Source organism: Acipenser ruthenus, unplaced genomic scaffold (assembly GCF_902713425.1).
Source record: "Acipenser ruthenus unplaced genomic scaffold, fAciRut3.2 maternal haplotype, whole genome shotgun sequence".
Lineage (NCBI taxonomy): Eukaryota > Metazoa > Chordata > Actinopteri > Acipenseriformes > Acipenseridae > Acipenser > Acipenser ruthenus.
Window position 1 is genome coordinate 21,392 of NW_026708666.1, and position 18,999 is coordinate 40,390.

General features: G+C 43.7%; 60 non-coding genes and 25 pseudogenes across 60 annotated transcripts; all 85 read left to right on the top strand.

Annotated features, from left to right (window-relative positions):
- The first annotated feature begins 12 nt into the window (after nt 1-12).
- Nucleotides 13-131, top strand: LOC131735179 (5S ribosomal RNA). The gene has a single exon (XR_009327326.1). It is a non-coding gene; the product is annotated as a 5S ribosomal RNA (ribosomal RNA).
- A 100-nt stretch (nt 132-231) lies between these two features.
- Nucleotides 232-350, top strand: LOC131735037 (5S ribosomal RNA). Its single transcript, XR_009327251.1, has one exon. It is a non-coding gene; the product is annotated as a 5S ribosomal RNA (ribosomal RNA).
- A 100-nt stretch (nt 351-450) lies between these two features.
- LOC131735082 (5S ribosomal RNA) lies at nt 451-569 on the top strand. The gene has a single exon (XR_009327296.1). It is a non-coding gene; the product is annotated as a 5S ribosomal RNA (ribosomal RNA).
- Nucleotides 570-683: 114 nt separating this feature from the next.
- LOC131735181 (5S ribosomal RNA) lies at nt 684-802 on the top strand. The gene has a single exon (XR_009327328.1). It is a non-coding gene; the product is annotated as a 5S ribosomal RNA (ribosomal RNA).
- Nucleotides 803-902: 100 nt separating this feature from the next.
- On the top strand, nt 903-1,021 carry LOC131735097 (5S ribosomal RNA). The gene has a single exon (XR_009327310.1). It is a non-coding gene; the product is annotated as a 5S ribosomal RNA (ribosomal RNA).
- A 100-nt stretch (nt 1,022-1,121) lies between these two features.
- Nucleotides 1,122-1,240, top strand: LOC131735035 (5S ribosomal RNA). Its single transcript, XR_009327249.1, has one exon. It is a non-coding gene; the product is annotated as a 5S ribosomal RNA (ribosomal RNA).
- Nucleotides 1,241-1,340: 100 nt separating this feature from the next.
- Nucleotides 1,341-1,459, top strand: LOC131735182 (5S ribosomal RNA). Its single transcript, XR_009327329.1, has one exon. It is a non-coding gene; the product is annotated as a 5S ribosomal RNA (ribosomal RNA).
- Nucleotides 1,460-1,573: 114 nt separating this feature from the next.
- On the top strand, nt 1,574-1,692 carry LOC131735038 (5S ribosomal RNA). Its single transcript, XR_009327252.1, has one exon. It is a non-coding gene; the product is annotated as a 5S ribosomal RNA (ribosomal RNA).
- Nucleotides 1,693-1,792: 100 nt separating this feature from the next.
- LOC131735083 (5S ribosomal RNA) lies at nt 1,793-1,911 on the top strand. The gene has a single exon (XR_009327297.1). It is a non-coding gene; the product is annotated as a 5S ribosomal RNA (ribosomal RNA).
- Nucleotides 1,912-2,025: 114 nt separating this feature from the next.
- On the top strand, nt 2,026-2,144 carry LOC131735183 (5S ribosomal RNA). The gene has a single exon (XR_009327330.1). It is a non-coding gene; the product is annotated as a 5S ribosomal RNA (ribosomal RNA).
- A 100-nt stretch (nt 2,145-2,244) lies between these two features.
- On the top strand, nt 2,245-2,363 carry LOC131735207 (5S ribosomal RNA). The gene has a single exon (XR_009327354.1). It is a non-coding gene; the product is annotated as a 5S ribosomal RNA (ribosomal RNA).
- Nucleotides 2,364-2,463: 100 nt separating this feature from the next.
- LOC131735042 (5S ribosomal RNA) lies at nt 2,464-2,582 on the top strand. Its single transcript, XR_009327256.1, has one exon. It is a non-coding gene; the product is annotated as a 5S ribosomal RNA (ribosomal RNA).
- Nucleotides 2,583-2,682: 100 nt separating this feature from the next.
- On the top strand, nt 2,683-2,801 carry LOC131735184 (5S ribosomal RNA). The gene has a single exon (XR_009327331.1). It is a non-coding gene; the product is annotated as a 5S ribosomal RNA (ribosomal RNA).
- Nucleotides 2,802-2,901: 100 nt separating this feature from the next.
- Nucleotides 2,902-3,020, top strand: LOC131735029 (5S ribosomal RNA). Its single transcript, XR_009327243.1, has one exon. It is a non-coding gene; the product is annotated as a 5S ribosomal RNA (ribosomal RNA).
- A 99-nt stretch (nt 3,021-3,119) lies between these two features.
- On the top strand, nt 3,120-3,238 carry LOC131735098 (5S ribosomal RNA). Its single transcript, XR_009327311.1, has one exon. It is a non-coding gene; the product is annotated as a 5S ribosomal RNA (ribosomal RNA).
- Nucleotides 3,239-3,352: 114 nt separating this feature from the next.
- On the top strand, nt 3,353-3,471 carry LOC131735066 (5S ribosomal RNA). The gene has a single exon (XR_009327280.1). It is a non-coding gene; the product is annotated as a 5S ribosomal RNA (ribosomal RNA).
- Nucleotides 3,472-3,571: 100 nt separating this feature from the next.
- On the top strand, nt 3,572-3,680 carry LOC131735159 (5S ribosomal RNA; annotated as a pseudogene).
- Nucleotides 3,681-3,780: 100 nt separating this feature from the next.
- LOC131735114 (5S ribosomal RNA) lies at nt 3,781-3,899 on the top strand (annotated as a pseudogene).
- Nucleotides 3,900-3,999: 100 nt separating this feature from the next.
- Nucleotides 4,000-4,108, top strand: LOC131735145 (5S ribosomal RNA; annotated as a pseudogene).
- A 114-nt stretch (nt 4,109-4,222) lies between these two features.
- On the top strand, nt 4,223-4,341 carry LOC131735074 (5S ribosomal RNA). Its single transcript, XR_009327288.1, has one exon. It is a non-coding gene; the product is annotated as a 5S ribosomal RNA (ribosomal RNA).
- Nucleotides 4,342-4,448: 107 nt separating this feature from the next.
- On the top strand, nt 4,449-4,577 carry LOC131735102 (5S ribosomal RNA; annotated as a pseudogene).
- Nucleotides 4,578-4,691: 114 nt separating this feature from the next.
- Nucleotides 4,692-4,810, top strand: LOC131735109 (5S ribosomal RNA). The gene has a single exon (XR_009327313.1). It is a non-coding gene; the product is annotated as a 5S ribosomal RNA (ribosomal RNA).
- Nucleotides 4,811-4,910: 100 nt separating this feature from the next.
- On the top strand, nt 4,911-5,029 carry LOC131735050 (5S ribosomal RNA). The gene has a single exon (XR_009327264.1). It is a non-coding gene; the product is annotated as a 5S ribosomal RNA (ribosomal RNA).
- A 114-nt stretch (nt 5,030-5,143) lies between these two features.
- Nucleotides 5,144-5,262, top strand: LOC131735101 (5S ribosomal RNA; annotated as a pseudogene).
- Nucleotides 5,263-5,362: 100 nt separating this feature from the next.
- On the top strand, nt 5,363-5,481 carry LOC131735039 (5S ribosomal RNA). Its single transcript, XR_009327253.1, has one exon. It is a non-coding gene; the product is annotated as a 5S ribosomal RNA (ribosomal RNA).
- Nucleotides 5,482-5,581: 100 nt separating this feature from the next.
- Nucleotides 5,582-5,700, top strand: LOC131735065 (5S ribosomal RNA). Its single transcript, XR_009327279.1, has one exon. It is a non-coding gene; the product is annotated as a 5S ribosomal RNA (ribosomal RNA).
- A 114-nt stretch (nt 5,701-5,814) lies between these two features.
- Nucleotides 5,815-5,923, top strand: LOC131735127 (5S ribosomal RNA; annotated as a pseudogene).
- A 114-nt stretch (nt 5,924-6,037) lies between these two features.
- On the top strand, nt 6,038-6,156 carry LOC131735059 (5S ribosomal RNA). Its single transcript, XR_009327273.1, has one exon. It is a non-coding gene; the product is annotated as a 5S ribosomal RNA (ribosomal RNA).
- A 100-nt stretch (nt 6,157-6,256) lies between these two features.
- LOC131735027 (5S ribosomal RNA) lies at nt 6,257-6,375 on the top strand. Its single transcript, XR_009327241.1, has one exon. It is a non-coding gene; the product is annotated as a 5S ribosomal RNA (ribosomal RNA).
- Nucleotides 6,376-6,489: 114 nt separating this feature from the next.
- On the top strand, nt 6,490-6,608 carry LOC131735053 (5S ribosomal RNA). Its single transcript, XR_009327267.1, has one exon. It is a non-coding gene; the product is annotated as a 5S ribosomal RNA (ribosomal RNA).
- Nucleotides 6,609-6,708: 100 nt separating this feature from the next.
- On the top strand, nt 6,709-6,827 carry LOC131735185 (5S ribosomal RNA). The gene has a single exon (XR_009327332.1). It is a non-coding gene; the product is annotated as a 5S ribosomal RNA (ribosomal RNA).
- Nucleotides 6,828-6,927: 100 nt separating this feature from the next.
- On the top strand, nt 6,928-7,046 carry LOC131735153 (5S ribosomal RNA; annotated as a pseudogene).
- A 114-nt stretch (nt 7,047-7,160) lies between these two features.
- Nucleotides 7,161-7,279, top strand: LOC131735186 (5S ribosomal RNA). The gene has a single exon (XR_009327333.1). It is a non-coding gene; the product is annotated as a 5S ribosomal RNA (ribosomal RNA).
- A 114-nt stretch (nt 7,280-7,393) lies between these two features.
- Nucleotides 7,394-7,512, top strand: LOC131735187 (5S ribosomal RNA). The gene has a single exon (XR_009327334.1). It is a non-coding gene; the product is annotated as a 5S ribosomal RNA (ribosomal RNA).
- A 100-nt stretch (nt 7,513-7,612) lies between these two features.
- Nucleotides 7,613-7,731, top strand: LOC131735120 (5S ribosomal RNA). The gene has a single exon (XR_009327314.1). It is a non-coding gene; the product is annotated as a 5S ribosomal RNA (ribosomal RNA).
- Nucleotides 7,732-7,831: 100 nt separating this feature from the next.
- LOC131735028 (5S ribosomal RNA) lies at nt 7,832-7,950 on the top strand. The gene has a single exon (XR_009327242.1). It is a non-coding gene; the product is annotated as a 5S ribosomal RNA (ribosomal RNA).
- A 114-nt stretch (nt 7,951-8,064) lies between these two features.
- Nucleotides 8,065-8,183, top strand: LOC131735188 (5S ribosomal RNA). Its single transcript, XR_009327335.1, has one exon. It is a non-coding gene; the product is annotated as a 5S ribosomal RNA (ribosomal RNA).
- Nucleotides 8,184-8,283: 100 nt separating this feature from the next.
- Nucleotides 8,284-8,402, top strand: LOC131735089 (5S ribosomal RNA). Its single transcript, XR_009327302.1, has one exon. It is a non-coding gene; the product is annotated as a 5S ribosomal RNA (ribosomal RNA).
- A 100-nt stretch (nt 8,403-8,502) lies between these two features.
- LOC131735032 (5S ribosomal RNA) lies at nt 8,503-8,621 on the top strand. The gene has a single exon (XR_009327246.1). It is a non-coding gene; the product is annotated as a 5S ribosomal RNA (ribosomal RNA).
- A 100-nt stretch (nt 8,622-8,721) lies between these two features.
- Nucleotides 8,722-8,840, top strand: LOC131735189 (5S ribosomal RNA). The gene has a single exon (XR_009327336.1). It is a non-coding gene; the product is annotated as a 5S ribosomal RNA (ribosomal RNA).
- Nucleotides 8,841-8,954: 114 nt separating this feature from the next.
- On the top strand, nt 8,955-9,063 carry LOC131735118 (5S ribosomal RNA; annotated as a pseudogene).
- Nucleotides 9,064-9,177: 114 nt separating this feature from the next.
- LOC131735190 (5S ribosomal RNA) lies at nt 9,178-9,296 on the top strand. Its single transcript, XR_009327337.1, has one exon. It is a non-coding gene; the product is annotated as a 5S ribosomal RNA (ribosomal RNA).
- Nucleotides 9,297-9,410: 114 nt separating this feature from the next.
- LOC131735034 (5S ribosomal RNA) lies at nt 9,411-9,529 on the top strand. Its single transcript, XR_009327248.1, has one exon. It is a non-coding gene; the product is annotated as a 5S ribosomal RNA (ribosomal RNA).
- Nucleotides 9,530-9,643: 114 nt separating this feature from the next.
- On the top strand, nt 9,644-9,762 carry LOC131735060 (5S ribosomal RNA). Its single transcript, XR_009327274.1, has one exon. It is a non-coding gene; the product is annotated as a 5S ribosomal RNA (ribosomal RNA).
- A 114-nt stretch (nt 9,763-9,876) lies between these two features.
- On the top strand, nt 9,877-9,985 carry LOC131735128 (5S ribosomal RNA; annotated as a pseudogene).
- Nucleotides 9,986-10,099: 114 nt separating this feature from the next.
- On the top strand, nt 10,100-10,208 carry LOC131735129 (5S ribosomal RNA; annotated as a pseudogene).
- Nucleotides 10,209-10,322: 114 nt separating this feature from the next.
- On the top strand, nt 10,323-10,441 carry LOC131735192 (5S ribosomal RNA). Its single transcript, XR_009327339.1, has one exon. It is a non-coding gene; the product is annotated as a 5S ribosomal RNA (ribosomal RNA).
- A 114-nt stretch (nt 10,442-10,555) lies between these two features.
- Nucleotides 10,556-10,674, top strand: LOC131735085 (5S ribosomal RNA). The gene has a single exon (XR_009327299.1). It is a non-coding gene; the product is annotated as a 5S ribosomal RNA (ribosomal RNA).
- Nucleotides 10,675-10,788: 114 nt separating this feature from the next.
- On the top strand, nt 10,789-10,897 carry LOC131735144 (5S ribosomal RNA; annotated as a pseudogene).
- A 114-nt stretch (nt 10,898-11,011) lies between these two features.
- Nucleotides 11,012-11,120, top strand: LOC131735147 (5S ribosomal RNA; annotated as a pseudogene).
- Nucleotides 11,121-11,234: 114 nt separating this feature from the next.
- Nucleotides 11,235-11,353, top strand: LOC131735078 (5S ribosomal RNA). Its single transcript, XR_009327292.1, has one exon. It is a non-coding gene; the product is annotated as a 5S ribosomal RNA (ribosomal RNA).
- Nucleotides 11,354-11,453: 100 nt separating this feature from the next.
- Nucleotides 11,454-11,572, top strand: LOC131735061 (5S ribosomal RNA). Its single transcript, XR_009327275.1, has one exon. It is a non-coding gene; the product is annotated as a 5S ribosomal RNA (ribosomal RNA).
- A 100-nt stretch (nt 11,573-11,672) lies between these two features.
- On the top strand, nt 11,673-11,791 carry LOC131735193 (5S ribosomal RNA). Its single transcript, XR_009327340.1, has one exon. It is a non-coding gene; the product is annotated as a 5S ribosomal RNA (ribosomal RNA).
- A 100-nt stretch (nt 11,792-11,891) lies between these two features.
- LOC131735194 (5S ribosomal RNA) lies at nt 11,892-12,010 on the top strand. Its single transcript, XR_009327341.1, has one exon. It is a non-coding gene; the product is annotated as a 5S ribosomal RNA (ribosomal RNA).
- Nucleotides 12,011-12,110: 100 nt separating this feature from the next.
- LOC131735080 (5S ribosomal RNA) lies at nt 12,111-12,229 on the top strand. The gene has a single exon (XR_009327294.1). It is a non-coding gene; the product is annotated as a 5S ribosomal RNA (ribosomal RNA).
- A 114-nt stretch (nt 12,230-12,343) lies between these two features.
- Nucleotides 12,344-12,452, top strand: LOC131735130 (5S ribosomal RNA; annotated as a pseudogene).
- A 114-nt stretch (nt 12,453-12,566) lies between these two features.
- Nucleotides 12,567-12,675, top strand: LOC131735132 (5S ribosomal RNA; annotated as a pseudogene).
- Nucleotides 12,676-12,786: 111 nt separating this feature from the next.
- On the top strand, nt 12,787-12,905 carry LOC131735084 (5S ribosomal RNA). The gene has a single exon (XR_009327298.1). It is a non-coding gene; the product is annotated as a 5S ribosomal RNA (ribosomal RNA).
- Nucleotides 12,906-13,005: 100 nt separating this feature from the next.
- On the top strand, nt 13,006-13,124 carry LOC131735030 (5S ribosomal RNA). The gene has a single exon (XR_009327244.1). It is a non-coding gene; the product is annotated as a 5S ribosomal RNA (ribosomal RNA).
- A 114-nt stretch (nt 13,125-13,238) lies between these two features.
- Nucleotides 13,239-13,347, top strand: LOC131735133 (5S ribosomal RNA; annotated as a pseudogene).
- A 114-nt stretch (nt 13,348-13,461) lies between these two features.
- Nucleotides 13,462-13,580, top strand: LOC131735195 (5S ribosomal RNA). The gene has a single exon (XR_009327342.1). It is a non-coding gene; the product is annotated as a 5S ribosomal RNA (ribosomal RNA).
- A 114-nt stretch (nt 13,581-13,694) lies between these two features.
- LOC131735064 (5S ribosomal RNA) lies at nt 13,695-13,813 on the top strand. Its single transcript, XR_009327278.1, has one exon. It is a non-coding gene; the product is annotated as a 5S ribosomal RNA (ribosomal RNA).
- Nucleotides 13,814-13,927: 114 nt separating this feature from the next.
- Nucleotides 13,928-14,036, top strand: LOC131735134 (5S ribosomal RNA; annotated as a pseudogene).
- A 115-nt stretch (nt 14,037-14,151) lies between these two features.
- LOC131735196 (5S ribosomal RNA) lies at nt 14,152-14,270 on the top strand. The gene has a single exon (XR_009327343.1). It is a non-coding gene; the product is annotated as a 5S ribosomal RNA (ribosomal RNA).
- Nucleotides 14,271-14,384: 114 nt separating this feature from the next.
- LOC131735075 (5S ribosomal RNA) lies at nt 14,385-14,503 on the top strand. Its single transcript, XR_009327289.1, has one exon. It is a non-coding gene; the product is annotated as a 5S ribosomal RNA (ribosomal RNA).
- Nucleotides 14,504-14,603: 100 nt separating this feature from the next.
- LOC131735116 (5S ribosomal RNA) lies at nt 14,604-14,712 on the top strand (annotated as a pseudogene).
- A 97-nt stretch (nt 14,713-14,809) lies between these two features.
- Nucleotides 14,810-14,918, top strand: LOC131735135 (5S ribosomal RNA; annotated as a pseudogene).
- A 114-nt stretch (nt 14,919-15,032) lies between these two features.
- LOC131735205 (5S ribosomal RNA) lies at nt 15,033-15,151 on the top strand. The gene has a single exon (XR_009327352.1). It is a non-coding gene; the product is annotated as a 5S ribosomal RNA (ribosomal RNA).
- Nucleotides 15,152-15,251: 100 nt separating this feature from the next.
- On the top strand, nt 15,252-15,360 carry LOC131735136 (5S ribosomal RNA; annotated as a pseudogene).
- A 114-nt stretch (nt 15,361-15,474) lies between these two features.
- On the top strand, nt 15,475-15,583 carry LOC131735141 (5S ribosomal RNA; annotated as a pseudogene).
- A 100-nt stretch (nt 15,584-15,683) lies between these two features.
- Nucleotides 15,684-15,802, top strand: LOC131735197 (5S ribosomal RNA). The gene has a single exon (XR_009327344.1). It is a non-coding gene; the product is annotated as a 5S ribosomal RNA (ribosomal RNA).
- A 100-nt stretch (nt 15,803-15,902) lies between these two features.
- LOC131735117 (5S ribosomal RNA) lies at nt 15,903-16,011 on the top strand (annotated as a pseudogene).
- A 114-nt stretch (nt 16,012-16,125) lies between these two features.
- LOC131735198 (5S ribosomal RNA) lies at nt 16,126-16,244 on the top strand. Its single transcript, XR_009327345.1, has one exon. It is a non-coding gene; the product is annotated as a 5S ribosomal RNA (ribosomal RNA).
- Nucleotides 16,245-16,344: 100 nt separating this feature from the next.
- LOC131735151 (5S ribosomal RNA) lies at nt 16,345-16,453 on the top strand (annotated as a pseudogene).
- Nucleotides 16,454-16,567: 114 nt separating this feature from the next.
- LOC131735138 (5S ribosomal RNA) lies at nt 16,568-16,676 on the top strand (annotated as a pseudogene).
- A 100-nt stretch (nt 16,677-16,776) lies between these two features.
- On the top strand, nt 16,777-16,895 carry LOC131735199 (5S ribosomal RNA). Its single transcript, XR_009327346.1, has one exon. It is a non-coding gene; the product is annotated as a 5S ribosomal RNA (ribosomal RNA).
- A 114-nt stretch (nt 16,896-17,009) lies between these two features.
- Nucleotides 17,010-17,128, top strand: LOC131735062 (5S ribosomal RNA). The gene has a single exon (XR_009327276.1). It is a non-coding gene; the product is annotated as a 5S ribosomal RNA (ribosomal RNA).
- Nucleotides 17,129-17,228: 100 nt separating this feature from the next.
- On the top strand, nt 17,229-17,347 carry LOC131735072 (5S ribosomal RNA). The gene has a single exon (XR_009327286.1). It is a non-coding gene; the product is annotated as a 5S ribosomal RNA (ribosomal RNA).
- A 100-nt stretch (nt 17,348-17,447) lies between these two features.
- LOC131735063 (5S ribosomal RNA) lies at nt 17,448-17,566 on the top strand. The gene has a single exon (XR_009327277.1). It is a non-coding gene; the product is annotated as a 5S ribosomal RNA (ribosomal RNA).
- Nucleotides 17,567-17,680: 114 nt separating this feature from the next.
- LOC131735040 (5S ribosomal RNA) lies at nt 17,681-17,799 on the top strand. Its single transcript, XR_009327254.1, has one exon. It is a non-coding gene; the product is annotated as a 5S ribosomal RNA (ribosomal RNA).
- A 100-nt stretch (nt 17,800-17,899) lies between these two features.
- Nucleotides 17,900-18,018, top strand: LOC131735110 (5S ribosomal RNA; annotated as a pseudogene).
- A 114-nt stretch (nt 18,019-18,132) lies between these two features.
- LOC131735057 (5S ribosomal RNA) lies at nt 18,133-18,251 on the top strand. The gene has a single exon (XR_009327271.1). It is a non-coding gene; the product is annotated as a 5S ribosomal RNA (ribosomal RNA).
- A 100-nt stretch (nt 18,252-18,351) lies between these two features.
- Nucleotides 18,352-18,481, top strand: LOC131735158 (5S ribosomal RNA; annotated as a pseudogene).
- Nucleotides 18,482-18,595: 114 nt separating this feature from the next.
- On the top strand, nt 18,596-18,714 carry LOC131735200 (5S ribosomal RNA). The gene has a single exon (XR_009327347.1). It is a non-coding gene; the product is annotated as a 5S ribosomal RNA (ribosomal RNA).
- A 100-nt stretch (nt 18,715-18,814) lies between these two features.
- Nucleotides 18,815-18,933, top strand: LOC131735087 (5S ribosomal RNA). The gene has a single exon (XR_009327300.1). It is a non-coding gene; the product is annotated as a 5S ribosomal RNA (ribosomal RNA).
- Nucleotides 18,934-18,999: the final 66 nt, after the last annotated feature.

Sequence of the window (18,999 nt, forward strand, 5' to 3'; positions counted from 1 at the left end):
AGAAATGCAATCGCCTGCGGCCACACCACCTTGAATAAGCCTGATCTCGTCTGATCTCAGAAGCTAAGCAATGTTGGGCTTGGTTAGTACTTGGATGGGAGACCACCTGGGAATATCAAGTGCTGCAGGCATTACATTTTACAATTGAAATGTGTGGAGGACAAAAGGAAATTTTGGAGGAATCACCCCCAGCTCACTAAACATAAAAGTCATGAAAGCAGAAATGCAATCGCCTGCGGCCACACCACCTTGAATAAGCCTGATCTCGTCTGATCTCAGAAGCTAAGCATTGTTGGGCTTGGTTAGTACTTGGATGGGAGACCACCTGGGAATATCAAGTGCTGCAGGCATTACATTTTACAATTGAAATGTGTGGAGGACAAAAGGAAATTTTGGAGGATTCACCCCCAGCTCACTAAACATAAAAGTCATGAAAGCAGAACTGCAATCGCCTGCGGCCACACCACCTTGAATAAGCCTGATCTCGCCTGATCTCAGAAGCTAAGCAATGTTGGGCTTGGTTAGTACTTGGATGGGAAACCACCTGGGAATATCAAGTGCTGCAGGCATTACATTTTTGTAATTACATTTTACAATTGAAATGTGTGGAGGACAAAAGGAAATTTTGGAGGAATCACCCCCAGCTCACTAAACATAAAAGTCATGAAAGCAGAAATGCAATCGCCTGCGGCCACACCACCTTGAATAAGCCTGATCTCGTCTGATCTCAGAAGCTAAGCAATGTTGGGCTTGGTTAGTACTTGGATGGGAGACCACCTGGGAATATCAAGTGCTGCAGGCATTACATTTTACAATTGAAATGTGTGGAGGACAAAAGGAAATTTTGGAGGAATCACCCCCAGCTCACTAAACATAAAAGTCATGAAAGCAGAAATGCAATCGCCTGCGGCCACACCACCTTGAATAAGCCTGATCTCGTCTGATCTCAGAAGCTAAGCAATGTTGGACTTGGTTAGTACTTGGATGGGAGACCACCTGGGGATATCAAGTGCTGCAGGCATTACATTTTACAATTGAAATGTGTGGAGGACAAAAGGAAATTTTGGAGGAATCACCCCCAGCTCACTAAACATAAAAGTCATGAAAGCAGAAATGCAATCGCCTGCGGCCACACCACCTTGAATAAGCCTGATCTCGTCTGATCTCAGAAGCAAAGCAATGTTGGGCTTGGTTAGTACTTGGATGGGAGACCACCTGGGAATATCAAGTGCTGCAGGCATTACATTTTACAATTGAAATGTGTGGAGGACAAAAGGAAATTTTGGAGGAATCACCCCCAGCTCCCTAAACATAAAAGTCATGAAAGCAGAAATGCAATCGCCTGCGGCCACACCACCTTGAATAAGCCTGATCTCGTCTGATCTCAGAAGCTAAGCAATGTTGGGCTTGGTTAGTACTTGGATGGGAGACCACCTGGGAATATCAAGTGCTGCAGGCATTACATTTTTGTAATTACATTTTACAATTGAAATGTGTGGAGGACAAAAGGAAATTTTGGAGGAATCACCCCCAGCTCACTAAACATAAAAGTCATGAAAGCAGAAATGCAATCGCCTGCGGCCACACCACCTTGAATAAGCCTGATCTCGTCTGATCTCAGAAGCTAAGCATTGTTGGGCTTGGTTAGTACTTGGATGGGAGACCACCTGGGAATATCAAGTGCTGCAGGCATTACATTTTACAATTGAAATGTGTGGAGGACAAAAGGAAATTTTGGAGGATTCACCCCCAGCTCACTAAACATAAAAGTCATGAAAGCAGAACTGCAATCGCCTGCGGCCACACCACCTTGAATAAGCCTGATCTCGCCTGATCTCAGAAGCTAAGCAATGTTGGGCTTGGTTAGTACTTGGATGGGAAACCACCTGGGAATATCAAGTGCTGCAGGCATTACATTTTTGTAATTACATTTTACAATTGAAATGTGTGGAGGACAAAAGGAAATTTTGGAGGAATCACCCCCAGCTCACTAAACATAAAAGTCATGAAAGCAGAAATGCAATCGCCTGCGGCCACACCACCTTGAATAAGCCTGATCTCGTCTGATCTCAGAAGCTAAGCAATGTTGGGCTTGGTTAGTACTTGGATGGGAGACCACCTGGGAATATCAAGTGCTGCAGGCATTACATTTTACAATTGAAATGTGTGGAGGACAAAAGGAAATTTTGGAGGAATCACCCCCAGCTCACTAAACATAAAAGTCATGAAAGCAGAAATGCAATTGCCTGCGGCCACACCACCTTGAATAAGCCTGATCTCGTCTGATCTCAGACGCTAAGCAATGTTGGGCTTGATTAGTACTTGGATGGGAGACCACCTGGGAATATCAAGTGCTGCAGGCATTACATTTTACAATTGAAATGTGTGGAGGACAAAAGGAAATTTTGGAGGAATCACCCCCAGCTCACTAAACATAAAAGTCATGAAAGCAGAAATGCAATCGCCTGCGGCCACACCACCTTGAATAAGCCTGATCTCGTCTGATCTCAGAAGCTAAGCAATGTTGGGCTTGATTAGTACTTGGATGGGAGACCACCTGGGAATATCAAGTGCTGCAGGCATTACATTTTACAATTGAAATGTGTGGAGGACAAAAGGAAATTTTGGAGGAATCACCCCCAGCTCACTAAACATAAAAGTCATGAAATCAGAAATGCAATTGCCTGCGGCCACACCACCTTGAATAAGCCTGATCTCGTCTGATCTCAGAAGCTAAGCAATGTTGGGCTTGGTTAGTACTTGGATGGGAGACCACCTGGGAATATCAAGTGCTGCAGGCATTACATTTTACAATTGAAATGTGTGGAGGACAAAAGGAAATTTTGGAGGAATCACCCCCAGCTCACTAAACATAAAAGTCATGATAGCAGAAAGGCAATCGTCTGCGGCCACACCACCTTGAATAAGCCTGATCTCGTCTGATCTCAGAAGCTAAGCAATGTTGGGCTTGGTTAGTACTTGGATGGGAGACCACCTGGGAATATCAAGTGCTGCAGGCATTACATTTTACAATTGAAATGTGTGGAGGACAAAAGGAAATTTTGGAGGAATCACCCCAGCTCACTAAACATAAAAGTCATGAAAGCAGAAATGCACTCGCCTGCGGCCACACCACCTTGAATAAGCCTGATCTCATCTGATCTCAGAAGCTAAGCAATGTTGGGCTTGGTTAGTACTTGGATGGGAGACCACCTGGGAATATCAAGTGCTGCAGGCATTACATTTTTGTAATTACATTTTACAATTGAAATGTGTGGAGGCCAAAAGGAAATTTTGGAGGAATCACCCCCAGCTCACTAAACATAAAAGTCATGAAAGCAGAAATGCAATCGCCTGCGGCCACACCACCTTGAATAAGCCTGATCTCGTCTGATCTCAGAAGCTAAGCAATGTTGGGCTTGGTTAGTACTTGGAGGGGAGACCACCTGGGAATATCAAGTGCTGCAGGCATTACATTTTACAATTGAAATGTGTGGAGGACAAAAGGAAATTTTGGAGGAATCACCCCCAGCTCACTAAACATAAAAGTCATGAAAGCAGAAATGTAGTCGCCTGCGGCCACACCACCTTGAATAAGCCTGATCTCAGAAGCTAAGCAATGTTGGGCTTGGTTAGTACTTGGATGGGAGACCACCTAGGTATATCAAGTGCTGCAGGCATTACATTTTACAATTGAAATGTGTGGAGGACAAAAGGAAATTTTGGAGGAATCACCCCCAGCTCACTAAACATAAAAGTCATGAAAGCAGAAATGCAATCGCCTGCAGCCACACCACCTTGAATAAGCCTTATCTCGTCTGATCTCAGAAGCTAAGCAATGTTGGTCTTGGTTAGTACTTGGAAGGGAGACCACCTGGGAATATCAAGTGCTGCAGGCATTACATTTTACAATTGAAATGTGTGGAGGACAAAAGGAAATTTTGGAGGAATCACCCCCAGCTCACTAAACATAAAAGTCATGAAAGCAGAAATGCAATCGCCTGCGGCCACACCACCTTGAATAAGCCTGATCTCAGAAGCTAAGCAGTGTTGGGCTTGGTTAGTACTTGGATGGGAGACCACCTGGGAATATCAAGTGCTGCAGGCATTACATTTTTGTAATTACATTTTACAATTGAAATGTGTGGAGGACAAAAGGAAATTTTGGAGGAATCACCCCCAGCTCACTAAACATAAAAGTCATGAAAGTAGAAATGCAACCGCCTGCGGTCACACCACCTTGAATAAGCCTGATCTCGCCTGATCTCAGAAGCTAAGCAATGTTGGGCTTGGTTAGTACTTGGATGGGAGACCACCTGGGAATATCAAGTGCTGCAGGCATTACATTTTTGTAATTACAATTGAAATGTGTGGAGGACAAAAGGAAATTTTGGAGGAATCACCCCCAGCTCACTAAACATAAAAGTCATGAAAGCAGAAATGCAATCGCCTGCGGCCACACCACCTTGAATAAGCCTGATCTCGTCTGATCTCGTCTGATCTCAGAAGCTAAGCAATGTTGGGCTTGGTTAGTACTTGGATGGGAGACCACCTGGGAATATCAAGTGCTGCAGGCATTACATTTTTGAAATTACATTTTACAATTGAAATGTGTGGAGGACAAAAGGAAATTTTGGAGGAATCACCCCCAGCTCACTAAACATAAAAGTCATGAAAGCAGAAATGCAATCGCCTGCAGCCACACCACCTTGAATGAGCCTGATCTCGTCTGATCTCAGAAGCTAAGCAATGTTGGGCTTGGTTAGTACTTGGATGGGAGACCACCTGGGAATATCAAGTGCTGCAGGCATTACATTTTACAATTGAAATGTGTGGAGGCCAAAAGGAAATTTTGGAGGAATCACCCCCAGCTCACTAAACATAAAAGTCATGAAAGCAGAAATGCAATCGCCTGCGGCCACACCACCTTGAATAAGCCTGATCCCGCCTGATCTCAGAAGCTAAGCAGTGTTGGGCTTGGTTAGTACTTGGATGGGAGACCACCTGGGAATATCAAGTGCTGCAGGCATTACATTTTTGTAATTACATTTTACAATTGAAATGTGTGGACGACAAAAGGAAATTTTGGAGGAATCACCCCCAGCTCACTAAACATAAAAGTCATGAAAGCAGAAATGCAATCGCCTGCAGCCACACCACCTTGAATAAGCCTGATCTCGTCTTATCTCAGAAACTAAGCAATGTTGGGCTTGGTTAGTACTTGGATGGGAGACCACCTGGGAATATCAAGTGCTGCAGGCATTACATTTTACAATTGAAATGTGTGGAGGACAAAAGGAAATTTTGGAGGAATCACCCCCAGCTCACTAAACATAAAAGTCATGAAAGCAGAAATGCAATCACCTGCGGCCACACCACCTTGAATAAGCCTGATCTCGTCTGATCTCAGAAGCTAAGCAATGTTGGGCTTGGTTAGTACTTGGATGGGAGACCACCTGGGAATATCAAGTGCTGCAGGCATTACATTTTACAATTGAAATGTGTGGAGGACAAAAGGAAATTTTGGAGGAATCACCCCCAGCTCACTAAACATAAAAGTCATGAAAGCAGAAATGCAATCGCCTGCGGCCACACCACCTTGAATAAGCCTGACCTCGTCTGATCTCAGAAGCTAAGCAATGTTGGGCTTGGTTAGTACTTGGATGGGAGACCACCTGGGAATATCAAGTGCTGCAGGCATTACATTTTTGTAATTACATTTTACAATTGAAATGTGTGGAGGACAAAAGGAAATTTTGGAGGAATCACCCCCAGCTCACTAAACATAAAAGTCATGAAAGCAGAAATGCAATCGCCTGCGGCCACACCACCTTGAATAAGCCTGATCTCAGAAGCTAAGCAATGTTGGGCTTGGTTAGTACTTGGATGGGAGACCACCTGGGAATATCAAGTGCTGCAGGCATTACATTTTTGTAATTACATTTTACAATTGAAATGTGTGGAGGACAAAAGGAAATTTTGGAGGAATCACCCCCAGCTCACTAAACATAAAAGTCATGAAAGCAGAAATGCAATCGCCTGCGGCCACACCACCTTGAATAAGCCTGATCTCGCCTGATCTCAGAAGCTAAGCAATGTTGGGCTTGGTTAGTACTTGGATGGGAGACCACCTGGGAATATCAAGTGCTGCAGGCATTACATTTTACAATTGAAATGTGTGGAGGACAAAAGGAAATTTTGGAGGAATCACCCCCAGCTCACGAAACATAAACGTCATGAAAGCAGAAATGCAATCGCCTGCGGCCACACCACCTTGAATAAGCCTGATCTCGTCTGATCTCAGAAGCTAAGCAGTGTTGGGCTTGGTTAGTACTTGGATGGGAGACCACCTGGGAATATCAAGTGCTGCAGGCATTACATTTTTGTAATTACATTTTACAATTGAAATGTGTGGAGGACAAAAGGAAATTTTGGAGGAATCACCCCCAGCTCACTAAACATAAAAGTCATGAAAGCAGAAATGCAATCGCCTGCGGCCACACCACCTTGAATAAGCCTGATCTCGTCTGATCTCAGAAGCTAAGCAATGTTGGGCTTGATTAGTACTTGGATGGGAGACCACCTGGGAATATCAAGTGCTGCAGGCATTACATTTTACAATTGAAATGTGTGGAGGACAAAAGGAAATTTTGGAGGAATCACCCCCAGCTCACTAAACATAAAAGTCATGAAAGCAGAAATGCAATCGCCTGCGGCCACACCACCTTGAATAAGCCTGATCTCGTCTGATCTCAGAAGCTAAGCAATGTTGGGCTTGGTTAGTACTTGGATGGGAGACCACCTGGGAATATCAAGTGCTGCAGGCATTACATTTTACAATTGAAATGTGTGGAGGACAAAAGGAAATTTTGGAGGAATCACCCCCAGCTCACTAAACATAAAAGTCATGAAAGCAGAAATGCAATCGCTTACGGCCACACCACCTTGAATAAGCCTGATCTCGTCTGATCTCAGCAGCTAAGCAGTGTTTGGCTTGGTTAGTACTTGGATGGGAGACCACCTGGGAATATCACGTGCTGCAGGCATTACATTTTTGTAATTACATTTTACAATTGAAATGTGTGGAGGCCAAAAGGAAATTTTGGAGGAATCACCCCCAGCTCACTAAACATAAAAGTCATGAAAGCAGAAATGCAATCGCCTGCGGCCACACCACCTTGAATAAGCCTGATCTCGTCTGATCTCAGAAGCTAAGCAATGTTGGGCTTGGTTAGTACTTGGATGGGAGACCACCTGGGAATATCAAGTGCTGCAGGCATTACATTTTTGTAATTACATTTTACAATTGAAATGTGTGGAGGACAAAAGGAAATTTTGGAGGAATCACCCCCAGCTCACTAAACATAAAAGTCATGAAAGCAGACATGCAATCGCCTGCGGCCACACCACCTTGAATAAGCCTGATCTCGTCTGATCTCAGAAGCTAAGCAATGTTGGGCTTGGTTAGTACTTGGATGGGAGACCACCTGGGAATATCAAGTGCTGCAGGCATTACATTTTACAATTGAAATGTGTGGAGGACAAAAGGAAATTTTGGAGGAATCACCCCCAGCTCACTAAACATAAAAGTCATGAAAGCAGAAATGTAATCGCCTGCGGCCACACCACTTTGAATAACCCTGATCTCGTCTGATCTCAGAAGCTAAGCAATGTTGGGCTTGGTTAGTACTTGGATGGGAGACCACCTGGGAATATCAAGTGCTGCAGGCATTACATTTTACAATTGAAATGTGTGGAGGACAAAAGGAAATTTTGGAGGAATCACCCCCAGCTCACTAAACATAAAAGTCATGAAAGCAGAAATGCAATCGCCTGCGGCCACACCACCTTGAATAAGCCTGATCTCGTCTGATCTCAGAAGCTAAGCAGTGTTGGGCTTGGTTAGTACTTGGATGGGAGACCACCTGGGAATATCAAGTGCTGCAGGCATTACATTTTTGTAATTACATTTTACAATTGAAATGTGTGGAGGACAAAAGGAAATTTTGGAGGAATCACCCCCAGCTCACTAAACATAAAAGTCATGAAAGCAGAAATGCAATCGCCTGCGGCCACACCACCTTGAATAAGCCTGATCTCGTCTGATCTCAGAAGCTAAGCAATGTTGGGCTTGGTTAGTACTTGGATGGGAGACCACCTGGGAATATCAAGTGCTGCAGGCATTACATTTTACAATTGAAATGTGTGGAGGACAAAAGGAAATTTTGGAGGAATCACCCCCAGCTCACTAAACATAAAAGTCATGAAAGCAGAAATGCAATCGCCTGCGGCCACACCACCTTGAATAAGCCTGATCTCGTCTGATCTCAGAAGCTAAACAATGTTGGGCTTGGTTAGTACTTGGATGAGAGACCACCTGGGAATATCAAGTGCTGCAGGCATTACATTTTACAATTGAAATGTGTGGAGGACAAAAGGAAATTTTGGAGGAATCACCCCCAGCTCACTAAACATAAAAGTCATGAAAGCAGAAATGCAATCGCCTGCGGCCACACCACCTTGAATAAGCCTGATCTCGTCTGATCTCAGAAGCTAAGCAATGTTGGGCTTGGTTAGTACTTGGATGGGAGACCACCTGGGAATAGCAAGTGCTGCAGGCATTACATTTTACAATTGAAATGTGTGGAGGACAAAAGGAAATTTTGGAGGAATCACCCCCAGCTCCCTAAACATAAAAGTCATGAAAGCAGAAATGCAATCGCCTGCGGCCACACCACCTTGAATAAGCCTGATCTCGTCTGATCTCAGAAGCTAAGCAATGTTGGGCTTGGTTAGTACTTGGATGGGAGACCACCTGGGAATATCAAGTGCTGCAGGCATTACATTTTTGTAATTACATTTTACAATTGAAATGTGTGGAGGACAAAAGGAAATTTTGGAGGAATCACCCCCAGCTCACTAAACATAAAAGTCATGAAAGCAAAAATGCAATCGCCTGTGGCCACACCACCTTGAATAAACCTGATCTCAGAAGCTAAGCAATGTTGGGCTTGGTTAGTACTTGGATGGGAGACCACCTGGGAATATCAAGTGCTGCAGGCATTACATTTTTGTAATTACATTTTACAATTGAAATGTGTGCAGGACAAAAGGAAATTTTGGAGGAATCACCCCCAGCTCACTAAACATAAAAGTCATGAAAGCAGAAATGCAATCGCCTGCGGCCACACCACCTTGAATAAGCCTGATCTCGTCTGATCTCAGAAGCTAAGCAATGTTGGGCTTGGTTAGTACTTGGATGGGAGACCACCTGGGAATATCAAGTGCTGCAGGCATTACATTTTTGTAATTACATTTTACAATTGAAATGTGTGGAGGACAAAAGGAAATTTTGGAGGAATCACCCCCAGCTCACTAAACATAAAAGTCATGAAAGCAGAAATGCAATCGCCTGCGGCCACACCACCTTGAATAAGCCTGATCTCGTCTGATCTCAGAAGCTAAGCAATGTTGGGCTTGGTTAGTACTTGGATGGGAGACCAACTGGGAATATCAAGTGCTGCAGGCATTACATTTTTGTAATTACATTTTACAATTGAAATGTGTGGAGGACAAAAGGAAATTTTGGAGGAATCACCCCCCGCTCACTAAACATAAAAGTCATGAAAGCAGAAATGCAATCGCCTGCGGCCACACCACCTTGAATAAGCCTGATCTCGCCTGATCTCAGAAGCTAAGCAATGTTGGGCTTGGTTAGTACTTGGATGGGAGACCACCTGGGAATATCAAGTGCTGCAGGCATTACATTTTTGTAATTACATTTTACAATTGAAATGTGTGGAGGACAAAAGGAAATTTTGGAGGAATCACCCCCAGCTCACTAAACATAAAAGTCATGAAAGCAGAAATGCAATCGCCTGCGGCCACACCACCTTGAATAAGCCTGATCTCAGAAGCTAAGCAATGTTGGGCTTGGTTAGTACTTGGATGGGAGACCACCTGGGAATATCAAGTGCTGCAGGCATTACATTTTTGTAATTACATTTTACAATTGAAATGTGTGGAGGACAAAAGGAAATTTTGGAGGAATCACCCCCAGCTCACTAAACATAAAAGTCAGGAAAGCAGAAATGCAATCGCCTGCGGCCACACCACCTTGAATAAGCCTGATCTCAGAAGCTAAGCAATGTTGGGCTTGGTTAGTACTTGGATGGGAGACCACCTGGGAATATCAAGTGCTGCAGGCATTACATTTTTGTAATTACATTTTACAATTGAAATGTGTGGAGGACAAAAGGAAATTTTGGAGGAATCACCCCCAGCTCACTAAACATAAAAGTCATGAAAGCAGAAATGCAATCGCCTGCGGCCACACCACCTTGAATAAGCCTGATCTCGTCTGATCTCAGAAGCTAAGCAATGTTGGGCTTGGTTAGTACTTGGATGGGAGACCACCTGGGAATATCAAGTGCTGCAGGCATTACATTTTTGTAATTACATTTTACAATTGAAATGTGTGGAGGACAAAAGGAAATTTTGGAGGACTCACCCCCAGCTCACTAAACATAAAAGTCATGAAAGCAGAAATGCAATCGCCTGCGGCCACACCACCTTGAATAAGCCTGATCTCGTCTGATCTCAAAAGCTAAGCAATGTTGGGCTTGGTTAGTACTTGGATGGGAGACCACCTGGGAATATCAAGTGCTGTAGGCATTACATTTTTGTAATTACATTTTACAATTGAAATGTGTGGAGGACAAAAGGAAATTTTGGAGGAATCACCCCCAGCTCACTAAACATAAAAGTCATGAAAGCAGAAATGCAATCGCCTGCGGCCACACCACCTTGAATAAGCCTGATCTCAGAAGCTAAGCAATGTTGGGCTTGTTTAGTACTTGGATGGGAGACCACCTGGGAATATCAAGTGCTGCAGGCATTACATTTTTGTAATTACATTTTACAATTGAAATGTGTGGAGGACAAAAGGAAATTTTGGAGGAATCACCCCCAGCTCACTAAACATAAAAGTCATGAAAGCAGAAATGCAATCGCCTGTGGCCACACCACCTTGAATAAGCCTGATCTCAGAAGCTAAGCAATGTTGGGCTTGGTTAGTACTTGGATGGGAGACCACCTGGGAATATCAAGTGCTGCAGGCATTACATTTTTGTAATTACATTTTATAATTGAAATGTGTGGAGGACAAAAGGAAATTTTGGAGGAATCACCCCCAGCTCACTAAACATAAAAGTCATGAAAGCAGAAATGCAACCGCCTGCGGCCACACCACCTTGAATAAGCCTAATCTCGTCTGATCTCAGAAGCTAAGCAATGTTGGGCTTGGTTAGTACTTGGATGGGAGACCACCTGGGAATATCAAGTGCTGCAGGCATTACATTTTACAATTGAAATGTGTGGAGGACAAAAGGAAATTTTGGAGGAATCACCCCCAGCTCACTAAACATAAAAGTCATGAAAGCAGAAAAGCAATCGCCTGCGGCCACACCACCTTGAATAAGCCTGATCTCGCCTGATCTCAGAAGCTAAGCAATGTTGGGCTTGGTTAGTACTTGGATGGGAGACCACCTGGGAATATCAAGTGCTGCAGGCATTACATTTTACAATTGAAATGTGTGGAGGACAAAAGGAAATTTTGGAGGAATCACCCCCAGCTCACTAAACATAAAAGTCATGAAAGCAGAAATGCAATCGCCTGCGGCCACACCACCTTGAATAAGCCTGATCTCGTCTGATCTCAGAAGCTAAGCAATGTTGGGCTTGGTTAGTACTTGGATGGGAGACCACCTGGGAATATCAAGTGCTGCAGGCATTACATTTTACAATTGAAATGTGTGGAGGACAAAAGGAAATTTTGGAGGAATCACCCCCAGCTCACTAAACATAAAAGTCATGAAAGCAGAAATGCAATCGCCTGCGGCCACACCACCTTGAATAAGCCTGATCTCGTCTGATCTCAGAAGCTAAGCAATGTTGGGCTTGGTTAGTACTTGGATGGGAGACCACCTGGGAATATCAAGTGCTGCAGGCATTACATTTTACAATTGAAATGTGTGGAGGACAAAAGGAAATTTTGGAGGAATCACCCCCAGCTCACTAAACATAAAAGTCATGAAAGCAGAAATGCAATCTCCTGCGGCCACACCACCTTGAATAAGCCTGATTTCGTCTGATCTCAGAAGCTAAGCAATGTTGGGCTTGGTTAGTACTTGGATGGGAGACCACCTGGGAATATCAAGTGCTGCAGGCATTACATTTTTGTAATTACATTTTACAATTGAAATGTGTGGAGGCCAAAAGGAAATTTTGGAGGAATCACCCCCAGCTCACTAAACATAAAAGTCATGAAAGCAGAAATGCAATCGCCTGCGGCCACACCACCTTGAATAAGCCTGATCTCAGAAGCTAAGCAATGTTGGGCTTGGTTAGTACTTGGATGGGAGACCACCTGGGAATATCAAGTGCTGCAGGCATTACATTTTTGTAATTACATTTTACAATTGAAATGTGTGGAGGCCAAAAGGAAATTTTGGAGGAATCACCCCCAGCTCACTAAACATAAAAGTCATGAAAGCAGAAATGCAATCGCCTGCGGCCACACCACCTTGAATAAGCCTGATCTCAGAAGCTAAGCAATGTTGGGCTTGGTTAGTACTTGGATGGGAGACCACCTGGGAATATCAAGTGCTGCAGGCATTACATTTTTGTAATTACATTTTACAATTGAAATGTGTGGTCAAAAGGAAATTTTGGAGGAATCACCCCCAGCTCACTAAACATAAAAGTCATGAAAGCAGAAATGCAATCGCCTGCGGCCACACCACCTTAAATAAGCCTGATCTCGCCTGATCTCAGAAGCTAAGCAATGTTGGGCTTGATTAGTACTTGGATGGGAGACCACCTGGGAATATCAAGTGCTGCAGGCATTACATTTTACAATTGAAATGTGTGGAGGACAAAAGGAAATTTTGGAGGAATCACCCCCAGCTCACTAAACATAAAAGTCATGAAAGCAGAAATGCAATCGCCTGCGGCCACACCACCTTGAATAAGCCTGATTTCATCTGATCTCAGAAGCTAAGCAATGTTGGGCTTGGTTAGTACTTGGATGGGAGACCACCTGGGAATATCAAGTGCTGCAGGCATTACATTTTTGTAATTACATTTTACAATTGAAATGTGTGGAGGCCAAAAGGAAATTTTGGAGGAATCACCCCCAGCTCACTAAACATAAAAGTCATGAAAGCAGAAATGCAATCGCCTGCGGCCACACCACCTTGAATAAGCCTGATCTCAGAAGCTAAGCAATGTTGGGCTTGGTTAGTACTTGGATGGGAGACCACCTGGGAATATCAAGTGCTGCAGGCATTACATTTTTGTAATTACATTTTACAATTGAAATGTGTGGAGGACAAAAGGAAATTTTGGAGGAATCACCCCCAGCTCACTAAACATAAAAGTCATGAAAGCAGAAATGCAATTGCCTGCGGCCACACCACCTTGAATAAGCCTGATCTCGTCTGATCTCAGAAGCTAAGCAATGTTGGGCTTGGTTAGTACTTGGATGGGAGACCACCTGGGAATATCAAGTGCTGCAGGCATTACATTTTTGTAATTACATTTTACAATTGAAATGTGTGGAGGACAAAAGGAAATTTTGGAGGAATCACCCCCAGCTCACTAAACATAAAAGTCATGAAAGCAGAAATGCAATCGCCTGCGGCCACACCACCTTGAATAAGCCTGATCTCGTCTGATCTCAGAAGCTAAGCAATGTTGGGCTTGATTAGTACTTGGATGGGAGACCACCTGGGAATATCAAGTGCTGCAGGCATTACATTTTTGTAATTACATTTTACAATTGAAATGTGTGGAGGCCAAAAGGAAATTTTGGAGGAATCACCCCCAGCTCACTAAACATAAAAGTCATGAAAGCAGAAATGCAATCGCCTGCGGCCACACCACCTTGAATAAGCCTGATCTCAGAAGCTAAGCAATGTTGGGCTTGGTTAGTACTTGGATGGGAGACCACCTGGGAATATCAAGTGCTGCAGGCATTACATTTTTGTAATTACATTTTACAATTGAAATGTGTGGAGGGACAAAAGGAAATTTTGGAGGAATCACCCCCAGCTCACTAAACATAAAAGTCATGAAAGCAGAAATGCAATTGCCTGCGGCCACACCACCTTGAATAAGCCTGATCTCGTCTGATCTCAGAAGCTAAGCAATGTTGGGCTTGGTTAGTACTTGGATGGGAGACCACCTGGGAATATCAAGTGCTGCAGGCATTACATTTTTGTAATTACATTTTACAATTGAAATGTGTGGAGGACAAAAGGAAATTTTGGAGGAATCACCCCCAGCTCACTAAACATAAAAGTCATGAAAGCAGAAATGCAATCGCCTGCGGCCACACCACCTTGAATAAGCCTGATCTCGTCTGATCTCAGAAGCTAAGCAATGTTGGGCTTGATTAGTACTTGGATGGGAGACCACCTGGGAATATCAAGTGCTGCAGGCATTACATTTTACAATTGAAATGTGTGGAGGACAAAAGGAAATTTTGGAGGAATCACCCCCAGCTCACTAAACATAAAAGTCATGAAAGCAGAAATGCAATCGCCTGCGGCCACACCACCTTGAATAAGCCTGATCTCAGAAGCTAAGCAATGTTGGGCTTGATTAGTACTTGGATGGGAGACCACCTGGGAATATCAAGTGCTGCAGGCATTACATTTTACAATTGAAATGTGTGGACAAAAGGAAATTTTGGAGGAATCACCCCCAGCTCACTAAACTTAAAAGTCATGAAAGCAGAAATGCAATCGCCTGCGGCCACACCACCTTGAATAAGCCTGATCTCAGAAGCTAAGCAATGTTGGGCTTGGTTAGTACTTGGATGGGAGACCACCTGGGAATATCAAGTGCTGCAGGCATTACATTTTTGTAATTACATTTTACAATTGAAATGTGTGGAGGACAAAAGGAAATTTTGGAGGAATCACCCCCAGCTCCCTAAACATAAAAGTCATGAAAGCAGAAATGCAATCGCCTGCGGCCACACTACCTTGAATAAGCCTGATCTCGTCTGATCTCAGAAGCTAAGCAATGTTGGGCTTGATTAGTACTTGGATGGGAGACCACCTGGGAATATCAAGTGCTGCAGGCATTACATTTTACAATTGAAATGTGTGGAGGACAAAAGGAAATTTTGGAGGAATCACCCCCAGCTCCCTAAACATAAAAGTCATGAAAGCAGAAATGCAATCGCCTGCGGCCACACCACCTTGAATAAGCCTGATCTCAGAAGCTAAGCAATGTTGGGCTTGGTTAGTACTTGGATGGGAGACCACCTGGGAATATCAAGTGCTGCAGGCATTACATTTTTGTAATTACATTTTACAATTGAAATGTGTGGAGGCCAAAAGGAAATTTTGGAGGAATCACCCCCAGCTCACTAAACATAAAAGTCATGAAAGCAGAAATGCAATCGCCTGCGGCCACACCACCTTGAATAAGCCTGATCTCAGAAGCTAAGCAATGTTGGGCTTGGATAGTACTTGGATGGGAGACCACCTGGGAATATCAAGTGCTGCAGGCATTACATTTTACAATTGAAATGTGTGGAGGACAAAAGGAAATTTTGGAGGAATCACCCCCAGCTCACTAAACATAAAAGTCATGAAAGCAGAAATGCAATCGCCTGCGGCCACACCACCTTGAATAAGCCTGATCTCGTCTGATCTCAGAAGCTAAGCAATGTTGGGCTTGGTTAGTACTTGGATGGGAGACCACCTGGGAATATCAAGTGCTGCAGGCATTATATTTTACAATTGAAATGTGTGGAGGACAAAAGGAAATTTTGGAGGAATCACCCCCAGCTCACTAAACATAAAAGTCATGAAAGCAGAAATGCAATCGCCTGCGGCCACACCACCTTGAATAAGCCTGATCTCAGAAGCTAAGCAAAGTTGGGCTTGGTTAGTACTTGGATGGGAGACCACCTGGGAATATCAAGTGCTGCAGGCATTACATTTTTGTAATTACATTTTACAATTGAAATGTGTGGAGGCCAAAAGGAAATTTTGGAGGAATCACCCCCAGCTCACTAAACATAAAAGTCATGAAAGCAGAAATGCAATCGCCTGCGGCCACACCACCTTGAATAAGCCTGATCTCGTCTGATCTCAGAAGCTAAGCAATGTTGGGCTTGGTTAGTACTTGGATGGGAGACCACCTGGGAATATCAAGTGCTGCAGGCATTACATTTTACAATTGAAATGTGTGGAGGACAAAAGGAAATTTTGGAGGAATCACCTCCAGCTCACTAAACATAAAAGTCATGAAAGCAGAAATGCAATCGCCTGCGGTCACACCACCTTGAATAAGCCTGATCTCAGAAGCTAAGCAATGTTGGGCTTGGTTAGTACTTGAATGGGAGACCACCTGGGAATATCAAGTGCTGCAGGCATTACATTTTTGTAATTACATTTTACAATTGAAATGTGTGGAGGACAAAAGGAAATTTTGGAGGAATCACCCCCAGCTCCCTAAACATAAAAGTCATGAAAGCAGAAATGCAATCGCCTGCGGCCACACCACCTTGAATAAGCCTGATCTCAGAAGCTAAGCAATGTTGGGCTTGGTTAGTACTTGGATGGGAGACCACCTGGGAATATCAAGTGCTGCAGGCATTACATTTTACAATTGAAATGTGTGGAGGACAAAAGGAAATTTTGGAGAAATCACCCCCAGCTCACTAAACATAAAAGTCATGAAAGCAGAAATGCAATCGCCTGCGGCCACACCACCTTGAATAAGCCTGATCTCGTCTGATCTCAGAAGCTAAGCAATGTTGGGCTTGGTTAGTACTTGGATGGGAGACCACCTGGGAATATCAAGTGCTGCAGGCATTACATTTTTGTAATTACATTTTACATTTGAAATGTGTGGAGGCCAAAAGGAAATTTTGGAGGAATCACACCCAGCTCCCTAAACATAAAAGTCATGAAAGCAGAAATGCAATCGCCTGCGGCCACACCACCTTGAATAAGCCTGATCTCGCCTGATCTCAGAAGCTAAGCAATGTTGGGCTTGGTTAGTACTTGGATGGGAGACCACCTGGGAATATCAAGTGCTGCAGGCATTACATTTTACAATTGAAATGTGTGGAGGACAAAAGGAAATTTTGGAGGAATCACCCCCAGCTCACTAAACATAAAAGTCATGAAAGCAGATATGCAATCGCCTGCGGCCACACCTCCTTGAATAAGCCAGATCTCGTCTGATCTCAGAAGCTAAGCAATGTTGGGCTTGGTTAGTACTTGGATGGGAGACCACCTGGGAATATCAAGTGCTGCAGGCATTACATTTTACAATTGAAATGTGTGGAGGACAAAAGGAAATTTTGGAGGAATCACCCCCAGCTCCCTAAACATAAAAGTCATGAAAGCAGAAATGCAATCGCCTGCGGCCACACCACCTTGAATAAGCCTGATCTCGCCTGATCTCAGAAGCTAAGCAATGTTGGGCTTGGTTAGTACTTGGATGGGAGACCACCTGGGAATATCAAGTGCTGCAGGCATTACATTTTTGTAATTACATTTTACAATTGAAATGTGTGGAGGACAAAAGGAAATTTTGGAGGAATCACCCCCAGCTCACTAAACATAAAAGTCATGAAAGCAGAAATGCAATCGCCTGCGGCCACACCACCTTGAATAAGCCTGATCTCGTCTGGTCTCAGAAGCTAAGCAATGTTGGGCTTGGTTAGTACTTGGATGGGAGACCACCTGGGAATATCAAGTGCTGCAGGCATTACATTTTACAATTGAAATGTGTGGAGGCCAAAAGGAAATTTTGGAGGAATCACCCCCAGCTCACTAAACATAAAAGTCATGAAAGCAGAAATAAAATCGCCTGCGGCCACACCACCTTGAATAAGCCTGATCTCGTCTGATCTCAGAAGCTAAGCAATGTTGGGGTTGGTTAGTTCTTGGATGGGAGACCACCTGGGAATATCAAGTGCTGCAGGCATTACATTTTTGTAATTACATTTTACAATTGAAATGTGTGGAGGCCAAAAGGAAATTTTGGAGGAATCACCCCCAGCTCACTAAACATAAAAGTCATGAAAGCAGAAATAAAATCGCCTGCGGCCACACCACCTTGAATAAGCCTGATCTCGTCTGATCTCAGAAGCTAAGCAATGTTGGTCTTGGTTAGTACTTGGATGGGAGACCACCTGGGAATATCAAGTGCTGCAGGCATTACATTTTACAATTGAAATGTGTGGAGGACAAAAGGAAATTTTGGAGGAATCACCCCCAGCTCCCTAAACATAAAAGTCATGAAAGCAGAAATGCAATCGCCTGCGGCCACACCACCTTGAATAAGCCTGATCTCGCCTGATCTCAGAAGCTAAGCAATGTTGGGCTTGGATAGTACTTGGATAGTACTTGGATGGGAGACCACCTGGGAATATCAAGTGCTGCAGGCATTACATTTTTGTAATTACATTTTACAATTGAAATGTGTGGAGGCCAAAAGGAAATTTTGGAGGAATCACCCCCAGCTCACTAAACATAAAAGTCATGAAAGCAGAAATGCAATCGCCTGCGGCCAAACCACCTTGAATAAGCCTGATCTCGTCTGATCTCAGAAGCTAAGCAATGTTGGGCTTGGTTAGTACTTGGATGGGAGACCACCTGGGAATATCAAGTGCTGCAGGCATTACATTTTACAATTGAAATGTGTGGAGGACAAAAGGAAATTTTGGAGGAATCACCCCCAGCTCACTAAACATAAAAGTCATGAAAGCAGAAATGCAATCGCCTGCGGCCACACCACCTTGAATAAGCCTGATCTCGTCTGATCTCAGAAGCTAAGCAATGTTGGGCTTGATTAGTACTTGGATGGGAGACCACCTGGGAATATCAAGTGCTGCAGGCATTACATTTTACAATTGAAATGTGTGGAGGACAAAAGGAAATTTTGGAGGAATCACCCCCAGCTCAC